General features: G+C 41.9%; 1 protein-coding gene across 1 annotated transcript in view; it reads left to right on the top strand.

Moving 5' to 3' along the window:
* Nucleotides 1-17216, top strand: part of GPC6 (glypican 6) — an 850059-nt gene that overhangs the window by 302546 nt on the left and 530297 nt on the right. The window lies entirely within an intron of this gene.

The raw sequence follows: 17216 nt of genomic DNA, 5'->3' as shown, positions 1-17216 counted from the left end.
GTGGGTCAAGAAGCAACAGTGAGCACTGGACATGGAACCACTGATTGGTTCAAAATTGAGAAAGGAGTTCAGCAAGGCTGTATACTGTCGCCTTGCCTATTTAACTTGTATGCAGAGCACATCATGAGAAAGGCGGGGCTAGATGAATCACCAGTTGGAATTAACATTGCTGGGAGAAATATCAACAACCTCAGATATGCAGATGATACCACTCTCATGGCAGAAAGTGAAGAGGAACTAAAGAGCCTCTTGATGCGGGTGAAGGAGGAGAGTGCAAAAGTTGGCTTGAAACTCAACATAAAGAAAAGTAAGATCATGGCATCTGGTCCTCTCACTGCCTGGCAAATAGATGGGGAAGAAATGGAGGTAGTGACAGATTTTATTTTCCTGGGCTCCAAGATCACCGCAAACAGGGACTACAGCCCAGAAATTAAAAGACGCTCGCTCCTGGGGAGGAAAGCTACGGCAAAGCTAGACAGCATACTAAAAAGCAGAGACATCACCCTGCCAACAAAAGTGCGTATAGTCAAGTCTATGCTTTTCCCGTTTGTAATGTATGGCTGTGAAAGCTGGACCATAAGGAAGGCTGAGCGCCAAAGGATTGAAGCCTTTGAACTGTGGTGCTGGAGGAGACTCCTGTGAGAAGAGCCTAATGCTAGGAACAGTTGACAGCAAAAGAAGAAGGGGACGGCAGAGAATGAGGTGACTGGATGGAGTCACTGAATCAGTCGGCGTGAGCTTAAGTGGACTCCGGGGGATGGTGAAGGACAGGAAGGCCTGGGGGAATGTTGTCCATGGGGTTGCAATGGGTCAGACACAACTTCGCGACTAACAACAACATCCTATGGAATTGATCACAGCATAATGTTAGGTAATTAATCAACTGGAAAAGACAATCATGTTAGGGAAAATTGAAGATGAAAGACCAAATATGAGAAGGATCAACTTCAAAAAGGAAGCCACAGCCTTGAACTTGGAAGAGCTGAATGGAGCTGTCATGGGCAAGTCATTTTGAAGGGCTTTCATGTGTAGGGTCGCCATAGGTCGAACATGTTTGACAGCATGTAACAACACAATTAATCAACCAGGAGGAATTTTTAAAAATCATTTAGTCATATGCAGATAGATCCACTTAAAGTCATACACAAACCGGCCTCCGTTGCTGCTACTTAGATTGCAAACTGACATTACTGTAACTTCCAGTTATGAATCTTCTTTTCACTTTTGTTCTTAATTAGGTGCAGTAACCCTAGCATGGAGGGTAGAGGGCTTTAAAAATCCTTATCAGGATTCTTGAACTTAATCTAGAGTAACAATAAAAAGAAGGCAGATCTGCTAGACATACCTTTAAAGGAACGTCTGTTTCAGCCCTCAACACATGGAGATTCTGTGAACTAGCAGCACTTCTGTGCACTGTTTTCTTGGATTAATGTTGCAGAAGGAAATGAGGATGCCTGCCCAGAATAGTTGGACGACACCAAAGAGACATTATGTCAAGTAAAATGCATATTATTCAGTGGTCTAAAAAACAAGAACAGAAGTGCCCTGATATTATGTGTAATTAGGGAGACAAAGATCAGGTCTTTAAAGTGCAAGCTTAGCTAAACAGATGTCCAAGTAGCATTAGCAAGTCAAAATGTTTCTAATTACACTTTGGCTGGAAAGGAGGTTGAAATACATGACTGCCACTGCCTCTGGAATGAGCTCTAATCTTAAAATATTTTGATGGGGTGCTACACCACTCCCTGTGCACTTTGTCTGCTCCTAGTTTTTCTTTCAAATTGTACATTCATTGCTTGAGAGAAGTAAGCATGAGAAGGGCACATGACTACACTTGAAAGCATGAACAAGTCTGCATGAAAATTCATGCTGGCTTTTATGCTCCTTTTTCTTACATATGTCTTTCTGGCAAACATTTCCCCCGGCACATTCTTATTTTTGAGAGCTTCTCTCCCTAATGTATACTTCTATGTTCCTCCTTTTTCCCGATATTTGGATCTTCATATCCCTCTTTCTTAAAACATAGAACATTTGGAGAAATGCAAAAACCAAAAGGTATCATTCCATGCCTCCTCCCATACTTGTTCAGCAGGTCCCAAGTAAATAGTTTTGTATTAAAATACAGAGCAATGCATTTCTTCCCCTCGCAAACCAATTCACATGGAAAATATTGAAGCACATGCGAGAGTCTGAGTCCTTTTTTACACACAAGACTGCTCTCTTCTCATGCAGGCATAGGATGCACCCCTGCATGGAGCAAGCACGATCCCTGCCAAAGTTTCCACACAACAAACAGAGAAGCAGGGGCGCTTAGCCAAGAGAGGCCCACCTAGTCTCATTTTCCCTGAGCTTCCACTCAGGGAAATGCAAAGACATTTTTACTCGGACAACTCTGGCCTAATGAGATGATTTGCGTATGGCCCTTGTCAGTGTTTGGCATTTGTTTAATTAGTTGCTGTGTGTATTAGTTTTACTGGTTTTTTTGTCTGGCCCTTTTTTGTGTCACTGTTTTTCTATTGTGATGTTGTATTTTACTTATATACCAGGGCCCTCAAAATTAAAGAAAATCATTTTTTACTATGATCCAGCCCTATATATAGTAAACATTAAATGAGAGCAGGAAGTTGGCTTTATCATTACGAGTGGAGAACCGAAACATTAAGTAAAATATAGGCAGTGCACTCCTATGTATACTGACCTGGAAGTAAGTCCCATTGAACTTAATGGGGCTTATTTCAGTATGGACATGCATAAAGGGGTACTACAGTAATGAGCTCAGAACGGCAAAATCAGTAACTTTGCAGAATCAACCGAATCATCTACTAACAGTCAATATTTATTTGCCTTAGAAAGCACCAAGTTTGTTTTCCACTGAATGTTAGAATGCATGAGTATTTGTTTAAAATAGCCTGAAGCAGTGGGCATGGAACACTTGATCAGTACGAACAGATCCGGTCAGAATTCTGATACAGAATTCCAGGAGAAAGGAAAGCCTTTTCCCCGTCTACTTTTTCTTTTCTGTTATTTTCCTTTTTTGCCTCCAAATAAATACATCTGGGATTGGATTCCTACCACTGTCAATTTTGGACTATGTTCTAAATCTCCTTCTTAGCTGTGCTACCATCTGGATTTTGATCGCACTGTTGCCAATATGCCTTGGCCCATTTCTAATTTTGGTATTAAGGAATCTAATTTATTGCGTGTTTTTAAGGTCTTTTGGCAGTCAGTAAAAGCTTGATAACCTGAGGGTCCATACTCACACTAATATTGCCTGCAGTTAGTTTCCCTTTCCAGATTTATCCTTGTGGGACATTTTATTATTTCCTATTTGTTTTCCTCATGGCCCTAGAAAAGCTATGAATGTGTTGTACTGAAAGAGAAATAGTGGCTCAAATTAGTAGACATAACCCAGATAAAATATAATCTGCATATATTGCTGTAGGATGTGAATCTAAAGTTAGACGTATACATTACTCATGAGTTTTCTTACACAAAGGACAGACAGAGCGAATTCTTGAACTGGAGGGAAATATTAGTATTGGATTTAATAAGTGAGTAGTCTGGTAGGTACAGAGATAGAAAATGGGGCTTTGTGATCAACTCATGCAGATATCAACTTATTTAGGCTACTTTCCCTCAAGTTGGGAAGGCTGAAATTGGATACATGCAAAGTTTAAAAATCACGCTATAACTAGAAGTGACTGAAAATGGGACACTATTAAAAGTGCTGGATATGACCTAGGAGTCCAGAAAGCCTTTAGAACAGGAAGTGTGAAATGACTCTCCTACATAAGAAGAGATCATGTTTCAGCACCCATGGGAAGTGGGGAATACTCGGAGCAGTTTGACATTTGATACTCTTTAAATCATAACACCATCTTGATTGCATGAATAAAAAAGAATTTGCTCCTGATGCCCTGGTGATGATAAACAAATTGGTTTGGGAATAACTACCACTTCATTGAAGAAGAGGACAATATAGCTTTAAAGTAAAAAATAAGCATCTGTAATGAGCATCTATAACCATGTGTGTTCCGAGCCAGCTGCCCCAATTATAACTTTAGAAAATGAGAAGTATGGATGCTTCAGCAAGCCCTATCAGGCTCTGGCACTCCTTCTGATGGTCCATATGCTGCTGGTGGCCAGGTTGTAGATGCCACATCACCTGCAGGTTTCTGGATTACCTTTGGGGGATCTATGGTCTGTGAGGCCCTGGAATATTGATCCTGAGGTCCAGTCTTTGTGATGTTCCCCCACCATCCTAGAGAGGTTTTAGTTGGGGATGCTGAATCTCTTTTCTTTAAAGTAAAAGCTTGCTTGCTTGCTAGTTGCGAAGTTGCGTCCAACCCATCACGACCCCGTGGACAACACTTCTCCAGGCCTTCCTGTCCTCCACCATCCCCTGGAGTCCACTTAAGCTCACACCGACTTCTTCAGTGACTCCATCTAGCCACCTCATCCTCTGCTGTCCCCTTCTTCTTTTGCTGTCAACTGTTCCTAGCATTAGGGTCTTCTCCAGTGAGTCCTTCCTTCTCATTAGGTGGCCAAAGTATTTGAGTTTCATCTTCAGTATCTGGCCTTCTAAAGAGCAGTCAGGCTTGATCTCCTCTAGGACGGACGGGTCTGATCTCCTTGCAGTCCAAGGGACTCACAGGAGTTTTATCCAGCACCACAATTCAAAGGCCTCAATTCTTTGGCGCTCAGCCCTCCTTATGGTCCAACTTTCACAGCCATACATTGCAACTGGGAAAACCATAGCCTTGACTATATGCACTTTTGTTGGCAGGGTGATGTCTCTGCTTTTTAGTATGCTGTCTAGATTTGCCATGGCTTAAAGTAAAAGACAAAAAGAGAAAAAGCAGTGTTCTCTCAATCTCAACATTATTCACCTCCTTGAACATTTCCACCTCCCTTTCCCAGTCATAAGTTGGATTCTGGGTTATATGACCCACCTGAAGATCCAGAAATTCTTTAGGGGTAGATACTGGGATCAGCCCAAATTGGAACTCAGGGTAGAAAGTGAGCTGGAGAACAGAAGAGAAGACCTCTTCAAGCCATTATAAGAAATAAAATTGTACATCTGTCCTTAATGGGTAGAAGCATCAGAAAGAAAACATCTTTCCTGTCTCCAGTCCTGTATATTTCCCCCACCCACTTTTATTCTATTTAAGTAAGTACATTTTTGAAAACTGTAGGTTCTTGCTACATAGAAGTTAGTTAAAACTTGGAAAATTAATCAGGCTGACAGGAAAATAAAGGAGAGGTGTCCACTTAGATTCAACAGGGAACATTGAAGAAAAATCCCTGTCAGAAGGTACACAAACCAATGTACTTCCTCCAGCTCAGAATGATTTTGCCCAGGAGAATAATTTGGGTCTGTCAAGTAAAATAATATCTTGTAAAAGCTAATGACAACCTGGATGCAGGGATTATGGTGTTGGGAGTTCATGCAAATCTCAAATCCTGTGTTTTTTATTTTAAATAGCTTGCCTGTGGGAAATGTGGTTTATGGCTTTTATTCTTCAAACAGTCATTACAATGTGTTTGAGGAGAGCTCTCAACAGTTGAAAGAAAGAACGCTTCATTCCCAGGGAGTGTAAAATGCATATTTTACAAAATATGCATTGCCCAGTCTTGGAGAAACGGCCGTCTTCCTTTAATTATACAACAGAATGGTAAGGTGAAATCTTTGACTGGACAGGTGTTTTAGAAAAGATATCAAACTGATTTGTATTTTGACCAGACAAAAGTGTACTTGATCAGACACTTGAAAATTGTAACCTTTCTAAAGAAGCTTATTTCTAAATTTTATTTCAGCCAAACCTTTTTGATGTTGTTATTGCCGTCTTTGTACACCTCTTTTTGTTTGAGCTTATGGAAAGAACTAAAACAAATTTTATTTATTGTGTCATTAATGTAGAAAGTAGTGGTGGAGAAGCCATGGGTAGAAGGAGGAATGCTTAACTTCCAATCATTAATTCAAAGAACTCCTTGTCTTCAGGAGGAAGGACTGGGGAGGGAACAGGAAAAACACCAACTTAGACTGCAAGTATTTAGTAAGCTTCCTTAAAATGGCATGCTTGAATTTAAGCAGTTGAGGAAGGAAAAGCACCGTGAACTTGGTCTTTTAGCAGACTTGCTGAAATGTTTGCACCACTGCTTCATTGTGTGCTCTCCCCTCCACTTTGCCTGGGAGAAAGAGTCCAAAATGCCTTTGGTGAGGGGAAGGCTGATGAAGGGGTGCAGATGAAAAGCAGCTGGTAGGCAAAAGACTGCAGTACATCAATCACCCTCTTACCTGATGTTTCTCTTTTTAAAATTTCCTTCTCCACTTAGAACATGGAATTAGCGGTCCTATATGGACTGCACCAAACTGAATTAGAACCTCAGTTCAATCACAAAACCAATTGGGTAATCTTGAACTTGTTATCCTAAAGTAGCTATAGCTGACTTGGCAATCTTGAAACTGTTGTGGTGTTTAAATCTGTGCTCCACTAGGCTAAGCTTCTTGGAGGAAGGTAGAATAAAAAAATGATAAATGAGTGAATACATAAGTGAATGAACAAACCAGTGTCTGTATCGAAGAGGTGCCATGCCCTTTCCTCTTCTCTGCACAGCAACCATGTAATGCGCACAATGCTGATTTGTTGCATAAATTACCCTGCACTAATAAGAAGGGCCTTTCTCACGGAAGCATTAAGGTTATGAAAGAGCAGCATGCATACTATCTGGAATCACTCCGGGGTCCCTGGGTAGGCAGTCCCACTTGCAATGAAGCAAAATGACACTCCTCTGCTGAAGATGAGATCACCACCACTGGTAAGATTGTCCCTGATCGTGCCCAGTTCCACACCCAGGGAACGGATAGCATCAGGACACCATGTTATCTTCATATTAGTCCAACTGTCATGCCCACTTCCTGACAGTTCTGCAAGGCAGCTTGGAGTAGTACTTCTGTGATGCCCTGGCTCATGCTGAATAGCATTTAGCTAAAGGGAAGACCTGTGCCGCATGCCATATTTTATTAGTGGAGATGTGTGTGCATGCACCCATAGCCAAGAAGGTCTCCAACCTTGTTCCAAGAGGATCAGGTTGCTCTTCCTCACCTCCAGCCCAGTGCGTAAGTTCAAGAGCTTGCTGTGGGAAAAGAATAAACTTCAGGGCAAGAATGAACTTGCACTACTTAGGTGCACAGTTCTGACCTTGATCCAGAAATCTGTGAGCCTCTCAGTAAAACATCTTCACAGTTACTTTCAGAGCTGCCCTGACTGTTAGGCAAAGAGAAATAACTACTCCCTTGGGGAGCAGATGTTGGGGTGTGCAGCCCTGGCAGCCCCTAGCTGTATCCACATACCCTGTAATGCGCAACTCTTAAACTGGGGTGCTTCTCTGAGCTGTGGTGAAGGGCTGTCCCCCATCCCGAGTGCTGAAGGAAGAGTCACTGGCAATCCGGTCAGCTCCTGTATGTGGAGTGAGAGAGCAGCTGCCATCTTGTCCTTTGTTCCAGACAGCACAATTTCTTAAGCCAGGCTTGGTTAGCTTTGCGGCACCTCCCTTCGTGTTGCTGAATATCTCAATATGCATTCCTGTCCATTACCTCTTGAACAGATCAAAGGGACACCTTTATTTTGTGCTCAGGGTCCTTTGGACAGGAGATCTTGCATTCAAAATCCTGGAACTGGTTAGATTAGTGGCATCTCTCTCCATGTTGCTGAATATCTCAACCCACACTCCAATGCATCACTTCTTTAACATAGCAAAGGAACTCCTTCAGAAATTTTGTGCTCAAGAGTGTTTGAACAGGACTTCCTGATTTAAACCTGATTTCTTGTTAAATACATAACAAGTACCATTTTTCCTTTCATGCCATTGGATTACTGTTGTTAACATACTTTGCAACCTGATTGCTGAGTTTTACCTTCTGTGATAAGCATTTTAGCATCTTAAAAAAAGAAGAATGGGGGGGGGAATCTTTCAGCTTTCATGCTAAATGTCTGTAAGCTTTTTCTCAGATTATACCATGTTAACCAGGCAAAAACTTAGATTGCTATAAGAATTATTAAAACATATTATAATGACAATAGATTTCTTAAAGGAGACAATTGGACTTGTTTCTTTACAAAGATATTCTTGGCATCAGTTTGTTGGTTATTTTAGGAAAAGTGGAGAAGCATAAAATTGAAAAATTAAATGCAACAGTAGAAAACTCTCCACTATGCTATATTAAAACACAGTGTGATAATAATCGGTGTAAGGTGTATTAGGTTTTTATTATTGCATTTCTATCCCACTTTTTTTCCTCTTGCAAGGAACCCAGGGTGGCTTAAATGAGCATCCTTCTCTCCATCATAGGCCAACCTCCCATGAGGTAGGTTAGGCGGGCCAAAACTCACTCAGTGAGTGTCATGGCAAGTAGAGACTAGAAGCCAGCTCTCTCAAGTCCAACACTCTAACCCAGTCCAACACCCACTGCCCAGGTTAGCATGGTTTGTGCACACAAGAACTCTGGTCCATGTTTTATCACCTCTCCTCTGCATCCAAGAAATGGGCTTAATCAGGGATGAGACATCAGGAGTGATAGTTGCCCATCATCTTTCACCTAACCGTTGGTTATACTGGCTGAGGTGGACGAGAGTTGCAGATCACCAGTCAGGAAGATCATGTGTTCTCCATCCTTCATCTAGATGCTAAGTACAGCACAGTGCCTGTCTCTAAGATGAACATTTCAACACAGGCCTTATTGTTGACTAAGTGAATCCCACCCATCAAACCTGTACATTACTCTTCCATATATTGGCAACCGGACAGAGTCAGGCAGAGGACCTGAGTTCCTAACAAGCAGAGATGGAGCGCTACTCAGTGACATACCAGGGATGCGGGATATCAGTCCCTGTGGTAAATGTCTAATTTTGACCAGCTGATGGGCTTAAGTCAGCAAGGTGATATTCTTCTTGTTGGACTGAAGACCTTCTATGTCTGTCAGATGTTTGCCTTGCAGTTTTCAAAATACTAACCTCCTGTCCTTGCCAAAAGGGAAGTTGTGATCAAATGTCTGTAGTATGTAAAGCAGCCTACCTTCTTTGGAGTGGGCTTGGGTTCCTCCTCCAAGATCAAAAGGGCACAAGCTAGCCAATAATAAGTCCACTTAAGTTACATTATCGCTAGGATACAGGTAAATGGGTTTTTTCCAATGCAGTTGCCCATCATCCTTACGCATTAAGATCAAAATGAAATCTAACAGGATTTTCCATTCTGAATACTTGTAGGGAGGAAGGCTGCTTAATCCTTTATATTTATGTGTATATAAGTATACATGTTCTGTAGGATTTCAAACAGCCCTAGTCAGCTTAACTAGTGGTGAAGGATTTTGCAAGTTCTAAACAAAAAACAAAACAAGTTGTCCACCCCACCCTAATAGATGCAATTTTGCTAAAATTTTCTATAATAATTTTGTATTTGCGTGCTATTTTCACTAATATCTGAAGAATTGCCTCATCCCATACTTACCTACCTGGACCTGAAGCCATCTTCAGAGGTCTTTCTCTGGGAGGCCCTGCTAAAGGAAATGAGGCAGGTAGCCTTTTTGGTTTTGGCACCCCAGACATGGAACGAGAGATGTGCCTGGTACCCACTTTGCATTCCATTCAGCAAATGCATCAGCTTTCTTTCTGTTAGCTTTCTAGAGACTCATGTTTGATTATATACTTTTGCAGAAGTGTTCACAGGACTCTGCCTTAAGGATGGGTGAACAAGCAATGTTTGAGATATCAGCATTCTCCGAATATCATCTTGCCATTAATTTATGCTCAATTCGCATTCGTGTTTTCAACTTCTCCTTTTGGTGTATGAATGGGAAGCTTTCCCAAATCAACCAGTACTTGAACGGATTTGTGCACATCTCTCCAAATTTGTATGAATCTCTTGAAATATGATTTTCCTTAAAAATTAATAAGTGAAAATAAGGCCACTTCCAAAATTGTGATGTGCAAATTAACAAAAATGAAAAGATGGATTGTGGATTGCAATAAGAGCACACACATTTTAACACTCTCTAGTCTCAGCTTTTCATCCCATGAGGCTGACAACAATCAGACTGACATCCACTTTAAAACAGATATATATGTATTCATAAATCTCTTTGTATATTCAATTTACTCTTATTATCTGAAATCAGTGTGCTAGTCTCGCATGCTTATGAGGCTCTCTTTATGCAAGAAGAGATGTTTTAGTAATTTTAATGTAAAAATTAAAGCCCAGATTACTATATATCAGGAAAATAAAACCCTTCACATAGACTTTTACACTTTACAGCTATACTATAATGTTTAACTAGAAAAATTATGGCAAGTTTTATTTAAGAGTACTTCATGCTGAATTCGAATACACATTTGGGAGTTGGGCCAGGAAGCGATTGTCAAATGAAATAACAGTAGATTAACATTGGGTAAACGCTCGTGGCTTCGAGTTTAATGGTGCGTGCGAGTGTGGATATAATATTTTTGTCTACACTTACTTTAGAGCAGATTGATTTACTTTTGAGCATTGTGTACGCTTTAATTTATTGCAGTATGTAATACAGGTCCAGGTTTAGTTATCATTTATGTAGAACTTTATGTTCAAAATGGCATTCTGTGTAGGTGTTTAGTGAAAGTCGTAATGATGTTCTGATAGTGGGAAGGGATTAGGTTATTGTGCTTTACAAGTGCACACTTTTCCCGATTGAAAATAAATAGCATTTTTGTGGGGGAATAAGGTTGGGTTTATTTATGGTGCATTACAATTCAAGAGCTATTCATATTGTAAGGGATGCATCCTAATCGGCCCTGTGTGGAAGGTGTGCATGGCCATAACACTTTAGTAAATTCAGATTTGACAAAGGATAAACATAGGAAACATCTTGAAACAGCACAATATCCTTAAACCCAATTCAGAAGGACATAGTAATCTCCAAAATGTTGTATCACTGCAGCTATATTTACACTCCATGGAGCAGTATTCATGGAAGTACTCCAAACTTTATCAGAGGAGTTGTCAGAAAGTGATGAACGAGGTCCGTGGCTTTTAACCTCAGTGCTTCTCCCGTGGGTGCCATTGGTTCCCTGGAAGCATCTGTTTAACATGGCCAAGAATGCATGTGCTGTCTTGTAGGTTGCCTGAACTGCCATAGATTGTGTTTCTGCTTGGAAATAGTTGTCCTGCTAGACTGAAGGGAATTAACATGAGCTGAAGGGGCTGCTTTACTAAGCATAGGTCACACATGTTGAAAACCTAAGTGGTAAATCAATTGCCAGGGATTTCGGTTTGATCCGAAAGAATTCAGTAGAACCCTATGAGCAAAACTGACCCGACCAAACAGCAAACCAGAAAATGTGTGTTTGCTTAAATGGTGGTTATTAAGGCACGCTGGAGGAAGCAGAAGTGTCAGAAGTTCCCAAACGATAAGAGGAGCGATGCAGTCAGCTTGTTACCAATACCTGCATTTTTAGATCGCCAGTTCTGAAACCAGGAGCTCCAATACCCAAGTTGGGCCTGGATGTAGAACTCTGAAACCAGAACCCAGTGGCACAGGTTGGGTCTGGGGCAAGAAGACAGATATATCTTGCCCAGACAAGAAATGCACATGATTCAAAACACACATCACTTCTGGTATGGCAAGTTCTTTCAAACAGAAACACGACGGTGTGTCCGCATCCCCTTCTTCACTGGATCTGGCACCATGTGACTTCTAGCTCATCCCCAAAGTCAAAATGGCCATGAAAGGAAAACATTTTGAATGGAGTCAGGACACTGAGGGAGCCACAACAGTGCAACTAAAGACACTCACAAAAGAGGACTTCCAGAACTACTTCAGAAGGTGGCAAGAATGATGGGATAAGTGTGCTAGAAGCGACGGAGAATATTTTGAGGGGGATTGTGGCAAAGTGTCTTTTACTATAATAGTGTTTTATTTAAACATTCACCATATTTTGATCACACCTCATATATAACCACTCCTCACATAACATTACTAATCCAAACTTAATTTGTTTCAGGAGGCCGTATTTGCTGCTTAAGTTTCTCGAAACTGGTATTATTTATTTATTTGTTTGTTTAAAAACATTTCTATGCCACCCCCATTGCAACAAAGCCTCGGGGCGGCTCACAACATCCATAAACATAAAAATACAATCAATAATTTAAAAACTGGTACCTCTCCCAGCGGTTTCATGTAGATGTTAAATAGCAAGGGGAACAAAATGGACCCCTGCGGAACTCCATGGCATAGCTGCCATGGCGCAGAGCCATAGTCCCCCAGCACTACCTTCTGGAATCGGCCGTTGAGATAGGAGCGGAACCACTGCAAAGCAGTGCCTCCGACCCCCAATCCCGCTAGCCTATCCAGAAGGATACTATGGTCGATGGTATCGAAAGCTGCTGAGAGGTCCAGGAGAACCAACAGGGATGCACTCCCCCTGTCCTTCTCCCTGCACAGGTCATCGTACAGGGCAACCAAGGCAGTTTCAGTACCGTACCCAGGTCTGAAGCTGGACTGAAATGGGTCCAGATAATCAGTTTCATCCAAGATTTGTCCCACCACCACCTGCTCCAACACCTTGCCCAAGAACAGGATGTTGGCCACCGGTCTATAATTGGTGGCCATCTCTGGATCCAGAGATGCCTTCTTTAGAACTGGCCGGACTACCGTCTCCTTTAAAGGGGCAGGTACCTGTCCATCTCTGAAAGAGGCGTTGACCACCTCCAGGATCCAGGTCACAATCCCGTCCTTGACATTCTTGAGTAGCCAAGATGGGCGAGGATCTAGTAAGCAGGTGGTAGGACGTACTTGTCCAAGCACCTTGTCCATATCATCAGGCTGCAGCAACTGAAATTCATCCATCAATTGAGGACTCGACGGCGTCATTGGCACCTCCCCAATAGAATCTGATTCTATGGTAGAGTCCAGCTCATGACGAATCTGAACGATTTTCTCCCTAAAATGGTTTAGGGTCTGGGAATGGATTAATTCACTTTCCATTATTTCTAATGTGTAAAATTGATTTGGACTTTGAACAATTCAGAGTGCAAACAGCCTCCTGAAATGAAAATATGAGGTACCACTTTATCTCCAGCGTACTGCAGTACACTCTAATGGGGCTAACCTGAAGACTGTTCATATGCTGCAGTTTGCACCAAATGTGGCAGCCAGATTGATGACTGGGACCAGAAGATCCAAGAATATATTGCCAATTCTGGTCGAACTGCATTAGTTGCCTTTATGTTTCTGAGCTGGATTTGCAGTGCTGCTTTTCACCAATAAAGCCACACATGGCTTGGTACAGCAATACCACCTGAAATGCCTCTTGTGACCTAAATCTACCTGAACTCGGCATTCAACATCTGAGGCTCTTCTGCAAGGAAAGCTAGGACAGTGGCAGCAAGAAAGAATACTTCCTGAGTAGAAGCCCCTGACGATGGAGTGGTTTCCCCTCTGAGTCCTGCCTGGTGCCAGCACTGATATCCTTTCAGTGCCAGGTTAATAGCACCCATTGTGCAAGGCAATTAATGGGATGGACTTCTGCCAACTACTTTATCTTCTAGCAGATCTGACTGCATTGTACTTGTTTTAGTTGCTCAAATCTTTCATTTTTTTATTGAAATTGTATGCTATTTAACTGTAAGTATATTTTGGATTTATTTTATTTTATAAATAACTGCCCAGAGAGCTTCAATTATTGGGTGCTACAGAAATGAAATGAACCCAATAAATGATAATATCCATTCGTCTTTACTCTGCTTTGGGAAAGGAGGGAGGGGGACTGTGTGATGATCTGTGAATATGCATGGAAGTCATTTTGAAGGAAACTGAAACCTGTGCTTTTATATGGTGGTCATAAGTGCTAATTTTGTAAGACCACATGGAGGGAAGAAAACCTTCTGTGTTATATCTTTTAAATGTGGATCATCAAGTAGCTCTCTGACAAGAAAATCAGTCGAGAAAAGAACTGATTTAAGCAACACAAATATCTGGATTTGATTCCCAGGGATGCATATTGTCCTGGGACAACCTAAGCATGTGGTCAATGGCCAACAATCTTCCTTGTCTACAATAGTGAGAGACAACCTGCTGGCTCACTCCAAATATTTTGAGCTACATTTTTGGTGATGGCCAATAGTCCAAGATTCTGGGAGTTGTAGCCCAAAACCTGTGGGGATCACTGGGATGACTACCTTCGTCCTACATTGCAGGGGCTACTGACAGACAACAAACCAGTGTGGTGTAGTGGTTAAGAGCACAGGCCTGGGAGTCAGGAGACCTGAGTTCTAGTCCTGCTCAGTCATGGAGTCAACCAGGTGACTTTGGGCCAGTCACAGACCCTCCACCCAACCTAACCCACAGGGTTGCTGTTGTGGGGATAAGACTGAGAGCAGGAGGGGTATGATATAAACCACTTCGAGTTCAGTGTAAGAGAAAAGTGGGATATAAATCTAGCAAATAAATAAATAAAGGTCCTTCCAGCTTAGGAACATAAGCTGAGTTTCTTCCTTAAAACATTCACAATATTTTAGCTTCTTTTTTGACAACCTTAGAAGTTTGGCTGTAGCAGTTCATGTTCCAGGCAGGACCTTGCATGAGTGGATAACCCTTCACGTCAAAAAACAAACAAATGCACTGTATGTTGACAACCTGATGCCAAAGAAGAATTTTAACCCAGCTAGCCTACTGCCTCCTGATGAGATTTTAATGGCAGGAACATTCCCTCATTTAATCACCTGCCCCTTACCTGCCCCATTACCATTGAAGACCAGGCACAGGTTTCCCACCTCAGTTGGAACTAGGTTTGGCTTAGACTAAGACCGGTGAGCATGGCTTGTGGTTTCAAGCTGTTCATGAAGCAGGTTTGTTAAGCTGATTTCAGACAGGTCAAAGAGTCTCTTTTTCTTTCGCTTTCTTTCCTCCCCTCACCCTCTTTCTGGCATGTTGATGTTTTAGGTCAGTGTATGTTGTCAAGATCTATCACAGCCACTGTTACTTTGAGTTATCTTGCTTCAGTACACTCCTTTGCCATCCAGGGCCTCGGAAAAACAAATACTTGTTATTGCAGAAAAAGCTTCCGGCTGGCGCACGGTTTTGGCCACAGTTGGCTGGCTGAATTATATTTGACTAGTGAGCATGCTGAGGTTTAGCAAATCTATTCCTTCAGGATCCAAGAAGAATAAAAATTAATGTCCCTCTTGAAGCAGAGTGGTACAGATGGCTTGGTGTTATAGCTGTCTTGGAACACCAAATGCCAAACTGCTTTCATACCAAGGAACGACACCGTAAAAGCTTAAATACAATCTCATAATGGAGCACATGCAGTGGCTGAAGCACACTTGTGTTACACATGACCGCCCTGAATGTAACTGAAATGTTTACACTCAGAGCTATTAAAATTCTCATGCTGCCTCCCCTAATATGGTGCCAACCTGATATTTTGAAATACATCTCTAGCCGACATGAGAAATGTTCAGGAAAGCTGAGAGTTGTAGTCCATAGTTTGGAAAAAGCTGCCCCAAAGCAAAGCGATTTCCATAACTTGATACAAGCTTGCAGAAAATGCCCCTTGAAGAAGATCCATTAAGCTCCCTTCAGGTGTTTTGGTGTACAAGTCCCATCAGCCTTAGCCCGCACAGCTGATAGTGAAGGATGATGGGCTTCCTAGACCAAACATCTTGAAGGCCACAGGTTGCACACTCCTGCATTGAGCCAATGCTCAGACATTTTCCAGGCCCTGCAACATTGTGGATTGACTTGGGAAGTACACAAGACTTGTAACCCTTGTGGCCCAAGAAGCCAAATAAAGCCTTATGACACAGGCTCAGCAGCTTGGGATGCTCCCTCTTAAAAGCAAGCACTCCAGTCCCAGGGTGTGACCTAGGGATGGCACCCAGACTAGGCCCAGTGCTAGTCCAGCGGATTTTGGCATGCCCAGGGAGTGGAGCACGATGCAAAAACGTATAGAGTTGAAAGCAGCTGGAGGGCAAGGTAGTGGGGAGGACTGAGAGTAGTAGTCTTGCTCGTGGGATAATGGATCAGGATCTTTGGTTTGCAATTCCTTTTTGCATTTGTCCTGCTTTCTACTATTTTACTAATCAAGTGTACCTTTCTTTCAAAATACATCATGTTATATGAGACTGAGTGTGGTGTGCGTTCCAGGTTTTGTATGCATTGTTAGTGTTGCTTCACCGTATATATGCCAACACTGACAGTTTGCACAAGTAAAACAATGTTTCCAAGTTACCTCCTTCACGGTGTGGTAGAGGATAAAATGGGGCAGGAGGAATAGAAGAATGCACACCATTCTGAACTCCTTGATGGAAAGGTGGAATGCCGGAAGAATATAGTAGTGCACAAATTGAATTTTATGCTTAGGAAATATGATGAACTGATGTGAAATAGCAATAATAAAATATCTTCTTGTCACAGGTCATTTTACAGTATATGCACTCTCCCGGATTAATAAAAAGGTGCATATAAACTCTTAGATTGCCTGGTTTATCCCAGTGCTTTTTGCGTGTTTGAGCATACACACATACAATATGTCAGGGCTGTTATTCTACCAAAAATCTGGAAACTGACTCAATAATTCGAAGAGAAAGTTTAATGAAATGCCCACATCCCCAAGGTCATTTCCCTCTGTCTTTTCCCAGGTTCTGCAGCCCCTTTACCTGGTAATAACTCTTGCCTAATGCAGGTTGTCTCATTTCTTATTAGGTATGCTTAGAAAAGCTCTCCTAAACAGAAAAAAGTCCTAGAATTCCCCAGCTTGCCTGTATTCCCCAGCCAGCCCTTCATCTCCAATCCCACTTTGTTCTACCCAAATCCTCTATTCCACCCCAAAGTTTAAAATTTTATGAGTGCTTTCATATAAGCCATTGGGGGTTTTATTTTGTTTTGGCTTGCAAAACATTCGTGTCAGAAAAAAAGAAGAAGAAATCACAATGCAAAAAATAGTTTTCTGAGCAGCTCAGATTTCAAAACAAGGTTGCATGGAAGCAAGATTGCATGAAGCCACACCAGGGCACAGCAGGCCTGCTTCAATGCCTGCCCTTCATTTGGAGGAATATTTAATACTGGACCTCTCAGATACAACAAACTGCTTACAGGATGATCTGCCAATTCTGTTACAGTCCACATTTTTTTCTCGGTAGATAGTCAAGCACCATGCATTATAAAGTTATCCCCAGTGAGTGGC

Source organism: Varanus komodoensis, unplaced genomic scaffold, assembly GCF_004798865.1.
Source record: "Varanus komodoensis strain SLA01 unplaced genomic scaffold, ASM479886v1 scaffold31, whole genome shotgun sequence".
Lineage (NCBI taxonomy): Eukaryota > Metazoa > Chordata > Lepidosauria > Squamata > Varanidae > Varanus > Varanus komodoensis.
Note: the sequence above shows the minus strand (reverse complement) of the source record. Positions and strands in the feature narration are given on the sequence as shown.